At 44.9% G+C, this 19,834-nt stretch overlaps 1 long non-coding RNA gene across 1 annotated transcript in view; it reads right to left on the reverse strand.

Moving 5' to 3' along the window:
- Positions 1 to 16,625: 16,625 nt before the first annotated feature.
- LOC146817233 (uncharacterized) overlaps positions 16,626 to 19,834 on the reverse strand; it is a 35,506-nt gene continuing 32,297 nt past the window's right edge. The window contains exons 6-7 of the long non-coding RNA XR_014962518.1: positions 19,048 to 19,319; positions 16,626 to 18,272 (exon numbers count right to left, since the gene is read on the reverse strand). This is a non-coding gene — a long non-coding RNA (uncharacterized LOC146817233). The remainder of the gene's footprint in view (positions 18,273 to 19,047; positions 19,320 to 19,834) is intronic.

Raw genomic sequence — 19,834 nt, forward strand, 5'->3', positions numbered from 1 at the left:
GGTAAGATCTCTAGTATTTAAAAGAGAAACATGTGAGAATGTTATGTTGTCATATGCCTACAGTCACTAGCCCCAGACAATGGTTTCACTTTACAGAGCTGTAGCTGATCCTATGACGAAAGCTAAAGTGCAATTAAAATACTATTTTTGCTAACCCTGGTTTGGGATATGCTACAGAATTCAACATCTGTTTTTAATTTTTATTTTTTATTATGTTTTGGCACTCCGAAGAGGTCCACATAAAACAAGATACACAAATACAAATACACATTCTCAAAGTAAAAATGACAACTACAACATTTTCCACTGAACAAAATAATCAGCGACACATACCTCCATATTTCATCAATAAATAGCTAAAAAACCTTTAAAAAAGTTAAAAATATTGAAGCAAAACATTTCATTTGGAGGAGTATATAAGGCCTGCAAAAAAGAATTCACATGGAGGATACCCAATTGCAAGCATATTGATCTTAACCACTTCGAACGAAGTGGACGCAATGCAGGACATATAAACAGTACATGAGAACGATCCTGAGCAGACATATTACAAAAGTTACATGTGGGAGAGGACCCATGCCATTTTGCCAAAAGAGTATTTAGGGGCAGCAAGTCCTGCCTTAGGAGGAACCAAAATCTCCGAACACCATGTGGTAGATTCCAGGTGACATAGGGTTGGGCAAGCTTCATTGAGTATGAGTTTGCAAGGAGATCACCTCCCCTCTTTACTAGCATGGACTTCTTGTCCAACGTGAAGCAAAGAGCCCAAGAAGCCTGTTTCAAAAGAGATTTTAGCTGGGAAGGGGAAATAGTAAAAAGGGTACTCTCTTCCAATTCAAGAAGTGCCACAGCCTTTCTAAAGTTCTTAACAATTAGGGAGTACTCTCTTAAGCTACCCAACAATTCCCCCTTGAGAAGGGATCTCAAAGTCCCTGTTTCTCCTCTAGCCAGGCTGGCAACCCATCGTACTAGAGCGGACAGGCCCTGCACCCAACTACTACGGAGACCAAATTCAAGTCTACAGGCAGCCACAGAACAGGCGGGGTTGAGAGAAGTTATAGACCTTAATAATTTTCCTTCTACCGTCTGTAGAAAACCCCAGTGCTTTAAGTCAACCAGTTCCATTCCGTACAAGAGGGTTGATGGAATTTTTGCCCTATAGACCTCCAGTAAACAAGCAAAGTGTCTTCTCCCTGTGGCGGAATAAAGGGCGCTCAGACTTTTGCCTTGGGACAGGGCTTTATGGGAATTATTATCGATATGAGGCTTCTCGCTCAGGTTGGCAGAAATTATTTTTCCTAAGAAGGTATATGTCTTAACCACCTCCAATTTCTGACCACCAACTGACCAACCAAAATTCTCTGATTTAGATTTTTTCTTCCCTGTAATGCACATAATTTTGCTTTTTGTGGCATTTATCCTCATGTAGTGGGTCTCTGCATAAAGATGTAAAGCCTGCAGACGATTAGCTAATCCCTTAGGTGTTAAATCTAGGATAAGGATGTCGTCTGCATATAGGAGGCAGGAAATAGAAGATCCCCCCACTACCGGGGCTATGCCAACACAAGATGAAAGCGAAGCTGGAAGGTCAGCAATGTACAGGGAGAACAGTAATGGGGCCAGTAGACAACCCTGTTTTAATCCATTAATGGAGGGAATAACCCGCGATAAACCCCTTTCTCCACCTTGTAACACTCGGCACCAAGTGTCCGTGTGTAAAGACCGCACCAGATCTAATAGAAGAGGGGGCATGCCCAAGTCAGATAGCTTTCTCCACAGCAAGGGACGATCAACTTTGTCGAATGCTGTGAAGAAATCAATAAAAGCCGCATACACTCCTCCTCCCCGAACTCTTATATATTTGTCCAAAATAACCTGAAGGGCTGTGAGGTTATCCAATGTACCATGCCCCTTACGGAAGCCGGTTTGTTCAAGGGGTAATATCTGATTCGCATCAACCCAATCAGTAATTAGCGATAGGAGACATTTGGAAAAGACTTTTCCAATGGCATCGAGAAGGGCTATCTGGCGATAATTCATTGGCTTATCCCTATCGCCCTTCTTGAATAATGGAACCAATATGCTCCCCTTCCAAGAAGAGGGCACAGTTTTACTAATGAAGCAAGATCTAAATAATGGAAAAAGAATCTTGCTCCATAAAACAGAGTCCTGCTTCAATACCGATATGGGAAGTTCATCAGGCCCCATTGCTCCAGAGGAACGCATGTCCTTAATGGCCATTTCAATGGTTTTCTCCGAAGGGGCGTCAATAGAAAACTCATCTTCTTTAGTAGACCCCTTACATTCTACCCTTTCGCCGTTCCCAGCATACAGGTTGGAAATGAAAGTGACCCATGACAATTCAGCAATGGGAATAGGGAGGGGGCTAACTCTTACTCCACAACCCTCCCCAATGAGTGACCAGAATTGTCTAACTTTGCCATGAACTGCGGCCTCCCGTAGACTTATCCAGAGTGAATCTTCTTTTTCTTTTTTAAGTTTCTTCCGAATTCTGCTTCTCCTTCTTTTTAACAGGTATATTTTATTATTTATTTCAATAGATCTACGCAAAAATTGCTCCGGCACTAATTTATTTATTTCCTTATTTAGGAGGGTAATCGGTCTAGAAACATAAATCTTTTGTACAGAAGAGCTAGACCTTTTGGCAACACGGATGACCTCCTTCATAAAATTCTCAAAGTGAATTATTACAGAACCCTGCCAATCATTCAGTTCTAGAATTGTTTTACCTAGAATACACTCCAGGCCCTTCTTGGCTTTAAAGTTCCAAAAACATCTTCCAGAGTCCTTATGAAAGTTAAATACATCACTGTTAAGGGACCATGAATCGGAACTAGGAGGTTGTAATGAGAGGCTTATAGTAATCACATTGTGGTCACTAAATGATGTCGGAGAGACCACCAGATCCTTCACTAAGGAGAAAATACAATAGTCGGTGATTACATAGTCCAGAATTGACTCACTTTGGGAGGATCTGTGAGTATATTTTGCAGGGACATCAGAGGGAAGCCTACCGTTCACTATTAACCCCTCCGCCGCTGAAAGTTCTTCTAGCAACAGCTTCCCTCTCTTATTAGTTTTAATTTTATTAGGGAAGAGAGATTGAGGAATAAGATAGGCTTCTTCTTTAAATTTGTTTCTAAATAGCTCTAAGCTAGAGTTAGAAACTTTACAATTAAAATCACCTACTAACAACACATAGGGGGGAGGTTCTAACTCTTTAATCTGTTTAATGTACGAAAAGACTTGCTTCAATAGAATATTAAAACATTCATCCGGGGGGATGTATGCATTTATTATTACCACAGGATTATTGTTTCCCATACTGGTTAGACTACAAAGCGTCACCGCCTGAAAGAGGTTGCTTGGGTCAGCATAATGGGTGAAGTTCCACTTTAATCTATTGGACAGAAGGCACGCAATTCCCCCTTTTGCATGCCCTTTCTTCGAAGGAGAGGCCATTGCCTCAAGGACAAAATAATCTCTCCCTGCACACAATCTACTAGCACACCAAGTCTCTTGGATGCAAATCACACTAGCGTTCAGAGAGAAAAAGTATTGTAATTTCTCTGGACTATTATTTATCCCGGCAGCGTTCCAAGAGAAAACTTTTAAATTACTGCTAAAGATGTTGAAAAAGTTTGGGGTTGTCTATGGATTTACTAGACAAAGCACCGGGCAGCCAATTCCACAGCTGGTTATCTTCTATTGGGAGGGTGTTCTGAATTAACGGGGCAGGCATTACATGCGTCACCAAATGTGTGCTTTTCGAAACCCAAATCTTTAAATCATCAAATGAGGGAGGGGGACCATCTTGGCCAGTGCCCTGCTGAGAGAGTCTATTATAAGGGAAACTATCTCTTCCAGAAGACAAAACAGGTAATACATCAGTTCCCCTACACTGGAAGTTCTCAGCCGGTTGCAATATAAGATTTACTATAAGTTTGGAATAGAACTTTACCCTGACATAGGGCGCGGCAACTGTTCCTGATATGGAGACTAAATCAATATCGTTAGATTGGATTAACTTTAGACTCTCTATGTCTTTGAAATACTTAAGTAACCATGCTCTATTTAAAGGCAGATCAAAATCAAATAATGATAGAAAATCCACAGTCAATGTATCTACAAAAACTTCTGGTACTTTTATAGGCAGATGATGAGGCCATACAACGCCATCACCTGAGGCATGAAAAGTAGGAGCAGAAGGATTAAGAGCCACAGATACAATAGGGACTGACCTGGTCATCTCTGCTACGGGGAGAGGGATCGTCAATCCTCCTACATCTAATAGGGGGCCTCCCACAGGAGAGATTGAACAATTGGAAGAAATTTTAATGCCTAATGCAGAGGGATTCAAGTTATCGGAAGGATGAGTGGCCGCTTCCTGACTCAAGGACCCATTCACAGATTCTCCAGTGATAGGTTCATTGATATCAGGGACTTGGGAATCCTCAAAAATTATTTGTCTCTGCCTTTTCTTCCTGTATCTGCGGATTGGTTTCCTCTTTTTTCCTTTGTTCTTTCTTTGTTTTCCAGTTTTTTCTTTTTCTTCCCCCCCTATCCCCTTCATTTCAGGCACAAAATTTGGGAATAGCTCTTTTTCAGATTTTGGAGCGGTAACATCAACACTTTCTTCTTCAATTTCGAGGTCAGAATTCCTTACACAGTTAGATACGGGAAGTGTGGGTACTAAAGATGGCTCATTTTTAAGAATAGCCACAGGTTTATTTTGAACTGAATTAACATTTCCAGCTAGATGGTCACTACCCGACTCAGGCCCCTGCAATCCTGCCTTAGGAACTAAGTCAGGAACCTTTTCTGGGAGCTTTAACAGTAAGACATTTAGTATCTGAGTGACAGATTCCAAAATACAATCAGAGCTTCCCACAAATTTACCCAATAACTGTAAAATAGATGCCAGCAAATGTTCCAATGCAATCAGGGATTCAGAAATCGGTTGTTCCGATTTATCAAAACCTGGAGGACCCATGGGACCAATGCCAGATATATTAAGCAGTGGGCTCTTTAAGATGTTATACTGTGAGGAAATATCTAACGATTTTAAAGAGGGGGTACTGCTATAAAGCAGAAGACCAGATGGAGTAGAGCCGATCGGGGACTTAATAGCTTCAGATGATTTCAGAGTACCATCAGCTAGGTATCGACCAAAAAGCTCCAGGTCAATACTCGACAACTGTGAGTCCCCCTTACCGTCCACCTTTGGCTGTAAACCTCCCATGGGATCATTGGATAAAAACACTTTATGGTTTGCAGACACATTATTTTGTTGCCCACCCTCAGAATTGGAAGCAGAACACTTAATGTCACCAGTCATTTCAGGGGGCGCTGGGCAAGATTCCTCAGTAATCAGGGAGCCCGAATATTCTTCATTCACCAAAGGAAGGACCTTCTTGAGCACCATAAGGGCTGTGCCAGATGGAGAAGGTATGTCAAAGGCTTTATTTGCAACATTTAACAATTCCTTATCCTTGGGTTTTTCCCACAATTGCAGCAGCTGGCATTGACCCTTTAATAACAAATTACTGGCAGCCTTGTTTCTAAGGGGGTTGGATCTTGTCTTCATGCAAGACCTTCCCCCCAATAGTCTCCCCGAACGTAACTTTTTAGCCGTCATCCTTATACGTGGAGAGCAGGAGAGACCGTGACCCCGATGAATACAATTAATAACAGTTAATCAATAAAAGATTGAATATTTGGAGGTAAGTTACGGTGAGTTCCTGGTCAGAGAGACAATGTTTACACCGTCATAATACAACGCGAAATATGTAACACTGAGCAAATGAAGAAGTTCAATACAAATAAAATAAAAATATGAATTAGTAGGCCCAGCCCAGCCTACTTCAGCCTCTGAGGGCCACAGAGGGCCCGCCCTTTGCCCGGGCTTAGTCCCCGCGCGCGATCCCGCGTCGCGGGAAAAGTGCCACTCCTTTTCTGCGCCTCCGGACGCGGGCGCTGGTGTCAGGGGGGGCAGAGCCACAAAGGATTGTGGGGCCTGTAGTCCCCCCGCTCTGCGGTCGCGGTATAGAGTGCGACGGCGGGGGGGGGACCAGGCAGCAGGAACACACAGGTAATATCCCCCAAGTGCTCCGCGAGTCCAAAGTGCGGCAAATTGGCTCCAAAAACCGCGTTTAGGCAATGTAATGTAATTACCCCCCAATGCTCCGCAAGAGAAAGCACGACAAACTTGCTCCAGAAGTGGCGTTAAGCAATTCAGTCAACCAGACAGTCCAGACAGATCACGCAGATCATGCGGATCATATAGATATTCATTCAACTGGTCAATTCCAATTCCAATTCCAGTGGTTGATCCTCCAAACAGCCCCCACAAACCCACCTTGACCAGCCAACATGCAGGGAGAAGGCGATATCACTCCTGCCTCAATCTAGCTGCACCGCTCACCAGATGGAAACGGGAGGGGGGAACACCTCTCCCACTGTGAAACCAGCAAACAGCAGCAATGGCGGTGACAATGGCCAAGTCCGAGGAGACTGAAGACAGAACCACAGGAAATTGCGTCTTAACAAGTCCCACCAAGTCGGGACTTGGTCCACTTCAAAGTCCCCCGGAGATTGGAGACTGGAACACCCGGTCGGTTTTTTTCAGAACAGCTCAAACCGCTCGCGGCCGCTGTGGCTGCTGCTGCCGCACACACGGCTCACACCTCACTACTGCTGTGGCGGCTCACTGGAGCTCTGCTGCTCTCTGCTGCTCTTGTTTGTTTAGGCGTGTAAACGCAGTCGTGTTAGGAGGAAACAAGCCTGTCTCTGACGCTGCTGCAATGATATGGATGGTCAGACATCTGTTTTTAATATTTATTAAAAATCCAATTTAATGGTGAGGTTGGATTTCTGCAAAACACCATTGATTGTTTATGTGCCGGAATGTCTCTTTAAACGGCATTTTGTACCTTCTACGTGTGCTGCTTAATGCAGCGCACATAAAAGTTTTGGCCATGGCTAAATCTCCGCCACTGGCCGGAATCCCCACCTCCGGGCCGGAAGCTCCGCCTCCGACATGGAAGCCCCGCCTCTGTCCCGGAAGCTCCGCCTCCGGGCCGGAATTTCCGGCCCGAGTGCAGACGTAAAGTTAGTAGTCGTAAATCCATTCTGTGAATACCAAAAGTAGTAAGTGCATTCTGTGAATACCAAAAGTAGTAAGTGCATTCTATGAATACCAAAAGTAGTAAGTTTAGGATTTTGTCTTAAGTTAATTCTGTGAATCGGGCCCGGTATGTACAGTACTAGCTCCGTGTAAAAAATAATGGTCGTACTGACAATGCTAAAACATCTCACCATATTTGGTAGAGTTCAAATACAAATCCTCATTGTTTAATACAGTGTATGATTCTAATTCAGATAGCATATTAGTGACAGTCACAACATCCCATTCATCCAAAATTGAACCTGGGGTAATGATGTTCCCCGTAGAAACTTTAACTACAGATGGAATTTGCAGTATTTCTGTGGGACCCAAAATGTTATAGGAAGGTTTCTCTCATACATTACAAACATGGACAGAAAATGGTGAAAGGTGCAAAAGAACATGTCTCTTCGCACTTTATGTTTTGGAGGGTAAGCACCTCAGCCAACAGTTCTGGAGAAGTACAAGAAGGGACATAGTGTCCAGCTAAGAGCAGGAAGATGTCTGTAACGACTCTAAACGAGAAGATATAGTGAAAGAAAAATCCAATAATAGGACCAAGAAGGAATCAAATAAGTCTGTTTCAGCCACAAGAATGTTCCACACAAACCACACATGGAAGGAGGTATGCGAACAGTCTGAAGAAAAATCATCAGTTTTGACATAATAACTAGAGGTGGCCTGAGTAAAAACAGGGACCTCATTAAGTGAAGGAGCCCTCGTAGATGCCGCCATAGGTGTTATATAATACACAACTCCATTGCAAGAAGCAAAAGTAGAAAATGGCAAACTAACATCAGAAGCACATTGTGTGTTTTCATCATCAATCTGTATTATCAAACGTTCGGCATCTTAGGACCACAGATGGGGAGAAGCAAGGTCAGGACAACTTTTTGCATGTAGAGGGATTTCCTGCAGGGTAGGGAATGGTGACAAGGAATTACCCAGATACAGGGTTAGGCAGTAAACGCCGCTCCGCCAGAGTCCACAGAGTTTTTCACACTCTGCTCTCCACCTGCAGCATGCAGTTCTGGAACAACTCAGTGAACGGCCGCGTGGTGGAGCTTTTCTCATATGTGCCTCAAGTGCCAGTGAGAACAATTGTGGGCTAGGAAGAGTTCCGGTGAGATTTCTCAATGTGGGAGGTCACTGCAGGTCGCTACTGTTCACGCTGAGAGTGCTGATGCTCAAGTAGAAAATCTACTTGAGCAGCAGAAAGAAGCTCTGGTGCGGTGTATGGTGCTGTTTGGGCTGTTTATTTAGCATGGAACAAGCTCTCAGTGCTAAAACTCAGGGAGAGCAGTGCGATGTACTCAAATTCTGTTGCTCACTGAACTCCACAGAATCTCGTTTTTGTGTAGCTCAATGGAATTCTGCAGAGCAAAACACCGGAAGTTACACCAACCCCTACCAGACCACTCTTGTGGGCTCCTATGGAGTAATTGTGTAACTTGATCAAGTCAATGGAAACTCGTTGTTTCTGTTTACAACCATCAAGCGGTGGCAAAATAACATTTCCAGTACCTTAGATGGCAAGCAGAGGCCCCGTGCATGATAGGATGGGCTAAACTCTTTTATATCTGGAATCTTCTCTCAAACTAGCAGGCCCTCCTCCATCGTACCCCGATTCCCCACCTACCAAATTAGGATGGCAGGGGAATCATACCGTGGCGGGTGCAAAGACCGCCCACCACGGATCCGCCACAGGCAATCGTTCCGATTGCCTGGCAGAGTGGTCTACAGCTGTAAAATGGTGGCGGTGACTAGGAGGCACCGTCTGCCAAATTACTATGCTGGCCTCAGCCAGCCTTTCCATGGTGGTAGAACCGCCATGGAAAGGCTGGCAGGAATTGGTTTTGGGGGCCCGTTGAGTGACCCCCTTGTGTTGGGGGGGGGTGGTGGTGCACTGGGTGGGTACCCATGGTAACCCCCTGTTTTCCCTGCACTAAGTGGCAGGCACCACGTGGTGCCTGCCACATAGTGCAGGGAAATGCGCGGCATGGCAATTTAACATTGCAGCAGGTGCTGCTGCCAGCAGCACCCGCTGCAATGATAAAGTGCCTGGAGGCTACCGCCATGGTGGCGGTCCATCCTAATGTGAGTTGCGGCACTGCCGCCTTACAGGCGGAAGGTCCCAATCCCCGCTACGATGGCGGGTAGATTTTGTAATCGGCCCCTAGATCCCCAACTTTAGGAATCCAGCCAGAAACTGCTGGTTGCTCCTTCACTTTGCCAGTGGCAGATTGTTTATAAACGAAATTCTAGTGTTCATCTCAGAAGTCTTGTAATTCTTGTAAGACAGTGAAATATTCATTGATGTCAAAGAGCGCATCATCTACAACTGCGCCAGAGTTATCAAGATCTGGTACAAAAATTAGAACTTAGGACAACACTTCCTTTGGAGTACGACCATCCAACATTCATCTAGGCAGATTATTTAAAGCTCGCTGTAGGATCCCTGACACAACATATAAATTACATCAACAACACAAACATTGATAAAATACATTTTATTTTAAATATTATAACAAAATATCATATTCCAAACATTTTAAACATACACTAAAAAGTCACCAAATTAATAATATTAAATAAAACAAATACACAAAAAATCATAAAACAAATAAATAAACAAACAATGCGACATAAAAGAAATATCACAACTAGCAAAAATAAACAATCATAAATATATATCACATATAAAAAATATATCACACTTATCTACATATACATTTAAATAACAATCAAACAAAAAAAAAACATTAAATAACCATAATAAATATTAAATAAATTAAAAGGTAACTGCTAAAAAATTCAAAAAAGCTATCTCTAAATTTAAACTACACCAACACAAACCAAAAGAAAGCTCTAACTAATTAAATAAACACTATAAAAATTCAATTAATTAACACAAAAATTACCATAGAACGGACAAACACAGAGGAAACATGAACCTTTACGAGACAGAAAACAGAATGAAAAAGAACTACACAAACAACTATTCTGAAAATCTCTTATTAAAGGTAAGAACAAAACTTTGTGGTTCATTATGATGGCATCACAATGGTGATGGGACCGACCACCAGACGTTCAGCGGTCTCACCGGCCCAATTAGGATGCGCCTGCCATAGTGGCGGGCGCATCCGGGCCTTTTACCATCCAGCAGCACCATCCGCATTGGTAAAAGGGCATGCACAGCATTCCCCTGTACCACGTGGTAGCTACCACCCAAGTGCACACCCCTCCGGCCCGCAGCGGGCCCCCAAAGCCAATCCCCGCCCGCATTTCCATGGCGGCATCGCCGTCATGGAAAGGCCTTTAAACCACCTACATCCTAATATGGCTGGCAGTGCCTGCTAGGCACTGCCACCATATTAGTGGCCCAGCTCCACCCAGCCGGCAATCGTAACGATTGCCGACCGGCGGAAAAGCAGCAGACGGACTTTGCGTCCACCGCGATACCCACTACCATCATAATATGGCGGGGGTATTTCACATTAGGATGGTGTAATGATCGCCACCGCTGGCCCTGCGGTGTCGATCGTTACGTCATCCTAATAAGCCCCTTCGTAACTAAATAAATAAAATTAGCTTAAAAAAACTTAACTAACACTATCACATGTTTTCCTTTTATGTCACAGATTAAACTTCACTAAAAATGCACTTAGAAAATTCAATTTTTACATCCTCAACAACAATAAAATCAACATTACAAAAAACATATAACAAAGTAAGTATATCACTTAACCAACAAATAAAGTAAAGGATATAAACCTAATAAATTTAGTAAAAATGCAAAACATAGCTAACAAATACTTTTCATTTAACAGCTTCTACAAAAGTCAACAAAACAACAACATCAACAAAACAAACTTCATCAACTAAAAATAGTTGGTATATTTTTTTTATAACAAAATAATAATATAGTTTAAATAATCGAAATAACAAAATAAACTAAAACTTTTTCTTTTATGTTTCACAAATTAGACTTCACTAAAACTAATACCTAATAAAACTCAAAACAAGGATTGACTTTGAAAGCAAGAACAGGGTCAAAATTAAACAAAAATATAAAACTAAGTAAACATATAAAGTAACCAACAAAGAGAGCAAACTAATAAAAAACTAAAAATTAAATAAAAAAGCAAAATCTAACTAAAAATTACTTTTCTCTTCACAGCTTCTACAAACTTCAACATACAACAACATCAACGAAATAAACTTCATCAACTAAAAATAGTTAGTATTTTTTTCTCAACTAAATAAAAATAAAAAGTAAATAAATTTAAAAATCGAATTAAATGTAGCACTTTAATAAAAATAACATTTTGCTTATAAACCAACAGAAAAAAAACCTAGTGAATCAACCATGACCATCGATAAAATATCAAACAAGAAAATGAAAGCAAGAAAAATGTAAGTTTATTTTCAAATATCACAATTATACAAACATGTTTACTATTCAAGACCTTATAAATAATAAATATGTTTATACATATATTCACAGATAGACAAAAAAAATGGCAGAGGGAGCAAAATTCATCACATCATAAAAGGGAAAACTACTTCTGTGTTACATGGGCTACACTTATAATAACTGGAAACAAAACCCATTGGAAATGTAGTGAATACTACTCCAATTCTTGCTATGGGAAAGCCAAAACAGTAGAACAAAGGTAGTTGATGTCAGGGAACACAACCATCCCCCCAGTGTGATAGAAATCAAGGTCAGATATGCTGTGGAAATAATCAGAGAAGCAAGCACCAGTTCCCAACAGACCAGTACCCACAACTACCACCCACCCCCACAAACTTTTGCAGAAATACTGGAATACACTGTCACCCACAAAGATGAGAAATGTATTCTTCATGACAATAACAGTCATGAAAAATGAATTATCATCTTTGCCACCAACAACAACATACACAAACTAAAAAACTGTAAGACGTGGATGATGGATGGCACATTCACAGTTTGCCCAAAGCCTTGTTATCAACTATATACCATCCAGGGCCTATATGAAGACACTAATATCCCCTTCATATGCGTACTACTCCCGAATAAGCAAAATGACACCTACATAGAGCTCCTTACAATAATAAAACAACACACCTACAACTACTTTCCACAAAAAAGAATCATTGACTTTGAACAAGCAATGATTCAGTCAATTTTAAAAATATACTCACGTACTGCGATACAAAGTTGCTATTATCAATTGAACTGAAGTATCTGGAGACACCTACAAAAATCTACTCTAAGAGGTCTATTAGTATGGCGGGCGGAGGCATCACCGCGGTGCTGGCGGTCCTCACGTCCGCCATATTAGTATGGCCAAACATAGCCCATTTCCCGTCTGCCACGGTGCAATGCAAACCGCCATCAAAATGCACCCGCCAACGCGGCGGTGCGAGCCAATGGAGACTCACCGCTGTGCAGAATGACGTCCCGTCTGCTGTACAAATCAGGATGCCCCAAATAGCCAGTCGCACCGCAGCGGAGAAACCGCCCAACCAGAGACAGAGGAAGCTCGACAGTGGAGCGCAAAACCAGAGTCCCGGTCCCTTCCATCTGGTCCCAACCGCAATGGATCCATCTCTAAATCTTCCCAGTGCTGTACCTGATACATTACCAGCAACTCATGGACCGTCGCGGACGATGCCGCAGGAACACAATAACACAATCCCGCACACAACCACAACACACAACTCATGGGCTGATATAGGGTTCCTGTCTACACCAGACACCCTGGTGGGGACAGCAACACATCCACAAGTGTACCCACACATTTCCTACCTGTCACTAAATCACCCCTCCGCATCCTGGTCACCCATCTACCGCGATGATGACGTAATGTACCGGTCATGTCACCGCGGCGGTGAAGACGTGGGAAAACATGCGCAAAATGCAGAAGGCAGGGCCTGCGCAAGGCATGGGCAGTGCACAAAGACCACAGGGCCACACCTCCATGCTTCACACACTAGGCCCCTCCGAAGGGACATGCCATGTGCCCCTCCTGTGCTCCCCCATGCATAACAACAAGCCAGGTGAACCCACACCCTGCACCACACACCAAACAACTAGGGAGACAGCCACAGCAGGAGTAGCTGCAGAGGAACACACAGAACAGAAGCACAGGGCCAGGGCAACCCACACACAACAACAACACCACACATATGGCAAGAAAACTGAGTCCAAGCACAAAATGAACACACACACAGACAATGAACAATCACTCCACTGGACACACAGCCTGCCAAGTCACACAGACATACCCCACACATCCACACAGCCACATACACAGACCACATGCCAGCAGCAATGGAGCACAACATATAGGAAAGCTAAAGTGAGGTGCTCACAAATGGAAGGCCAAGGAGCTAACTACCAAGCATGTGTACATCACATGCAAGACAAGAAACAAATAACACCCTCAGCCCATCAAATCACACATGGCTGGCACAGTGAGTGAAGCCAAACCACAGTCACCTCAGTGCAACAACTCAGGGAGACAGCAAGGCAACCCATATCTAGGCACAGGGATGAAAGGAAGGCCCTGAAGTCAAACAGTGAACAGCCACACATATGTATATAACTACTTGACAGGAGTATGTCAGCAGCACAACACACAGGGCCCATTGACACACTCCATGACTGTCAAACACAAGTAGGAATCTTTACATATACCCCATCACACCTGCAGCACACAACACCAGTGTCAGACACACAGAAGGGTGTCAATAATGTCCAGTTATTACACAGACAAACAATCACACTCCCTGGGGGGTATCCACAAACATCACACACACACACACAGGTATGCCAGAACCAATGTCTGCACCAAAACAACAGACAAACACATAACTCAACAAAAACACATGCAGAACCACAACAAGACCAGACATGAACTGTGCAGCTAAACTGTGGAAAGGCAATGGGAGCACAGACAGAACAGGAGTGCATAACCTCATCAGTCAGGAACAATGCACAGACAACATACCACAACAGCCACACATATGTATATAACTACTTGACAGGAGTATGACAGCAGCACAACACACAGGGCCCATTGACACACTCCATGACTGTCAAACACAAGTAGGAATCTTTACACATACCCCCATCACACCTGCAGCACACAACACCAGTGGCAGACACACAGAAGGTTGTCAATAATGTCCAGTTATTACACAGACAAACAATCACACTCCCTTGGGGGTATCCACAAACATCACACACACACACAGGTATGCCAGAACCAATGTCTGCACCAAAACACCAGACAAACACATAACTCAACAAAAACACACACAGAACCACAACAAGACCAGACATGACCTGTGCAGCTAAACTGTGGAAAGGCAGTGGGAGCACAGACAGAACAGGAGTGCATAACCTCATCAGTCAGGAACAATGCACAGACAACATACCACAACATAGACAAGAAGTGCACCATCACGAAACAGTCATGGACACAAACTGGGAGAAATGGGCCTACAATGACACACAGACAGACATACCACACCACCCCACCCCACCCATCAAGAGAACATAATGTCACAATGTACCACATGCCTGCACATGCACAAGGATGACAAGAGACAGCTCAAATATGAGAGGAAAATACACCAAGGACGCACCTAACACAAGCACAGGAACTAGAATAGACCTAAGCTCATGTGACAGACACACAAGTAAGTACACCACACTGGCAACACACATCTAAATGAAACACACCACACCAACAAAACACACACACTGACATGCAAATAGAACACCACACACAGAGCATCTGTCAGCTGCAAGAGACAACACAGCCCAAACACTGCACACAGCCACATCAAACACACAACAGATGCACATGCCAATAAATCACATTGCAAACACAGCAGGACATCAGGGGATGCACACCAGGCAAGAACAAGGCAACATACACCCACAGCACTGCATGCACACCAAGAAGTGTGCGCACACCAAACATACCACTCTCACATAGATATGAGTGACACAACATGAACACCCACAACAACAATCAAAACAGCACACTGACAACATCACTCACAGGAAGGAAAACAGTACCTCAGCAAACACACATATACCTAATCCAACACCCACAGATGCACAAGTTTGGGACACCAAAGTGAAAACAACATGACCAGAGAACTATGCAGCACAAACAGTTGAACTGCATATGAGCAACCATGACTGCTAAACAGTACAAGAAAATCACAGATAACCAATTGGGAAAATGTCCTGAGTGGCACATAGCTCCTGTGCAAAGATCTGCACCACAAAGAACAGTGTCACAAATGAAGTGATGGGGAGGCACACACACAGGCAACCCAAGGGGACATCTGACATGAAAGTGAAGAGGTGTGTATGTCAGTAGTGGACATGGCAGGAGTGTACCATACACAAATAGATGGAGTGCAGACTCACAATCGCTATGCATCTGAAGCACAAATAGGGGATGGTATGACACCACACACCACATGCCATACTGGAGGCAATAAAGCCCTGTGTGACAGCAGTGTATGAGAAAACACACCCACAATGTCAGTGTGGCTGAGCAGGTATACAAAGTCACCACAAACAGCATCAAGACACATGCATGATCAACAAAACACAACACTGACTAGCCAGTCACATACTCTGCATACTCACAATTGACAAAAGCAACATGTAGGAGTCAGCCAGAACTGCAAGGACATACCAACATACTGCACAACATACAACACACACATGTGCACACAATCACAATCACAGGGCCGAACAATCACACAAACATGCACTCTACTCCTGGGTGACACATGTGTGTAGTTGACATTGCAGGGGCACACACACATCAACACTCTCGACAACTTCACCACTTCACACTGCACACTTCTTGACCACCAAAGTGCACACATTACAAGTAACCTATGTGACTAGGATGTCTGACCATCACAAGATGACTATACACCTACACTGTTGGGCACACATAAAGTAAGATCACACCAACATGATGACCCTGGCCAGCCTGCCTGCAATCCTGTGGATAGAATTCCACTCTGTGCTGGCAGTGCCTCCAAACCTAACATGTGTACAATATAGCTAACATGAATAAAGAATGATAATGACAACAGTATTTCATCTAAAACCACCATCATTGCACCCACAAGCATCAGAGTCGGGAAGAACTGAAGTCCCTGTTACGCCTGTAAAATCTAGAAAAAGTGAGACAAGCCATTGGCAATGTTGAAGTGGCATACAGAGCATGTGGCACAGTAAACCATACACACACAGAAAAACTTTAATCAGTAAGGACACTGACAAAACAAACAACAGGAGAAACTGTCTTTATTCACATATTGCACAGATAAGCACCAATATTCCAGTGGCCACTCCAATGTGCAAAGTAAGTCCATGAGAAGCTGCACAGGCAAGGGGCACACAGCAGTCAACAACAAGGCCAGTGGCCATCACAAAATGCAGAGTAAGTCCATGAGAAGCTGCACAGGCAAGGGGCAAACAGCTGTGAACAACAAGGCCAGTGGCCAGTCCAATGTGCAGGGTGAGTCCATGAGAAGCTGCACAGGGAATGTGTGTGACTGTACCCTGCCATGGTCAGCAACACAGTCAGGGGGGTAACAATGGGCAGTACAGGCACCACTGTGGGAGGGACAGGTGTGTGAGGGTGACTACCACTCAGACTTGCCTGTCAGTCTGACTGGGAGCTGGCTGTTTGTTGGGGACAGTTGTAGAACTTCACTGGGGAGAGAGAGGCCCAGCTGAGGTAGAGGCATCAGTGGATTGGGAAGCCGGATGGCTGCTTGGACCAGGTGGTGTAGTGGCACGTGGAGGTGGAGTCATGCTGCCGTGAGACACAGTGTGGGTGGGAGATTGTGGAGGGGTGCCTTTCCCCTTCTTGGGGATTCTAAATGGCTTCCCTGTCTTGGGATTAGTGGTAAGTGGTGCGGACACAACAGGCACACTCACCACCAAAGCTGCATCAGGTGCAGCCAGTGGCCCACCCTCTGGGGACATACTGGATCCAGCTGTTCGCTTGGCCTGGCCTTGCCTTTGCACCTCCATCCCCTGTTTATCAGGTGGTCCCCCTACAGTGCACTCCTTTCCCTGCTTCACTGGGCTTTGGATGGGAGCCGAGGTTGTGGGTGAATATGCCTAGGAGCTCTTCTTATGTGTACTCTTAGCAGGCACCACCTTCTCAGTGGGCACGGAAACTGTCTGATTGTCTTTGCGAGACACTTTTGTGACAGGAGAGTGATGCCTCTGAGGCATGTGACCCTGAGGCCTGCTTCTTGGCTTTGTGGCCCTTGGTGTTGCCTGACGGGCATTTGTCTTTGCGCTCTGGGGTCGCTTTAGTTTTCTGTGGGGATGGTGTCTGTGCCTTGGACCGCTTGGGCTGCTGCTGCTGTGCGCTGCGTGTGCTGTATCTTGAACTTGAGGTGTGTGGTGTGTGATCACTATCGTCCGATCCGTCTACTGGTAGGGGGGTGCACAAAGGGACTGGAGCTGGACTCTGAGATTGTGCCAGTTGAAGGGCTGCCATCAGTCACTGCAGAGGGCAAAGACTGGACAGTCTGGTGTAGCCCACCCATGTCTGAATGTATGCCCTCCATGAAAGCAACCACCTGTGCCAACTTTTTGTCGTGGTCTATGAAGGCATTGAGGAGAGCTGTCTGGCCCACACACAGCTGGTGCAAAAGGTCCACAGACTCAGCACTGATGGCAGCAGGGGGACAGAGGCAGGGGCAGCGATGCCTAGGGTGAAGGACACTCTTCCCTTCTTATTTGTGCGAGGACAGGCAGCACTAGTGGAAGTAGCTGAGAGGGTGGGCACCGTATGCTGTGTGGTGGAAGAGGAGGCAGAGTCCCCGTTCCCAGTGCCCAACAACATGGCTGCTTCACAGCTGGCGTCAGATGACGTTGAGCTTTGCGTCTCTAGCTGTGCTTCTTCCAGCAGACTCCTGTCCCCCTCTGAGGCACTGGTCAAATCTGTGTCACTGTGCTCCTGTGCAGCTGTTGTGCTTGATTCCTCACCACTGGTGTCCAACCCCTGTCCTTCCGTGCCCATGGGAGATGCTGCATGAGAGAGAGATGGAGGGTCAGTTTATTGGCATCAACAGAACAAACATATGCAAGCAAAGCATCACTGAAGATGATGAAATCTACATGTTGCACACCACCCTGTGCAATAACATTGTGCAACCTCAGTAGTTTTTAACTCGAACAGTGGGTGTCAACAAGCAAACCAGGCATAAGTGAGCCATGTGATGCCTACACAGGACAATATCCTGCCGGTGGCTCCGTTCAACCAGACACACAAGTAGCTCTGAGCACACCTAGGGCCCTGATGGGGGCAAGGATGAACCCCACAACATGTTGCCACTGTCATATCTGGATGGAGCAGAAGGGGACAACACAGATACAGACTCCAACATAACAGTCCACAATGGCCATGAGCCCATGCCATCCACCATGTTGTAGTTTGGGGCACAACTATTGTTGCACATTGGCGTCAGATGTCTAAGCCTCACAAATCTGAGGTCAGGCAATACACGCATTGATGAAAGCACACTTAGATTAGGCACACTGCCGTCCCCTTCCATGTGATTTACCAGACTACCCCAATGCAGACGATACCTAAATGCCACGACTCAGAATGCAATGCAAATGCCCAATACTCAAATTACAGTAGGAAGTACAGGTAGGTCAAATGCATGACAGCTGCACCCAGCACTGAGGCCACTTACACGCCACTGCATCACACTACCAACATCACATAGCCCAGCGCTGGCCCAGGCTGTGTACACATGCAGCCACTCACAGCCAAAGTCACCCTTCCCAGAATACGCACCCCTAGCTTGCTGTTGATGCGCATTCAAACATGCATCCAGCTCAGGCTGTGTCAATGCCAAGATCCGGGCCATTAGTGGTGTCATGCTGCGCCGCGCCAACTGCCAGTCCGAGGGATCAGCCCCCGTGTCATCTCGACCACGTTCTTGCTCAACCGGCAGATGTCATCCCACCTCTTGTGGCAGTGGGTGTACCATCGGTTTGAAAAACACCAGGAGCCCGCACCTTGCATGCAATGGACCTCCACACAGCCTTACGCTGGTGTACTTTGAGCTGCAGGCATGGGAGACAAGGGGGGGAAAACATCAGTGACACAGTGTTATGTACCAATATCTCTCAGTACAGTAGCATGATACTGACTCATCCCAAATCCACAGACATGTCCAATGGAGACAAGAATGCATCTCACATGGTACATCAGCATGGGAGAACCACAGGTAAATGCATGCAGGTGTGAGGGTGGACACAGTACCTGCCCACCTCATACACATGCTGGATGCCAGCACATAAACCATGTGTAGTCTGCCCACATCTACTGTCCATTTTTTGGTAGATCAAGATATACATTACATATCAACATATGTTTGGGCGGAGACTCACTGTGTCCAACACTGCGCAGCCCTAAATGTCCTTGCCCTGTGAATGGCTCACTGTGTCATGGAGGTCACATTGAGGGACATGATCCCACAAACCCACACCCTTTTCACAAGGTCTGTCGTGCAATCTACAGGGCTGAGATGACTCATTGTTGGAGAGTAATGAAAAAAGACACATGTAACACGCTGTAC

This window comes from Triturus cristatus, chromosome 6 (assembly GCF_964204655.1).
Source record: "Triturus cristatus chromosome 6, aTriCri1.1, whole genome shotgun sequence".
NCBI lineage: Eukaryota > Metazoa > Chordata > Amphibia > Caudata > Salamandridae > Triturus > Triturus cristatus.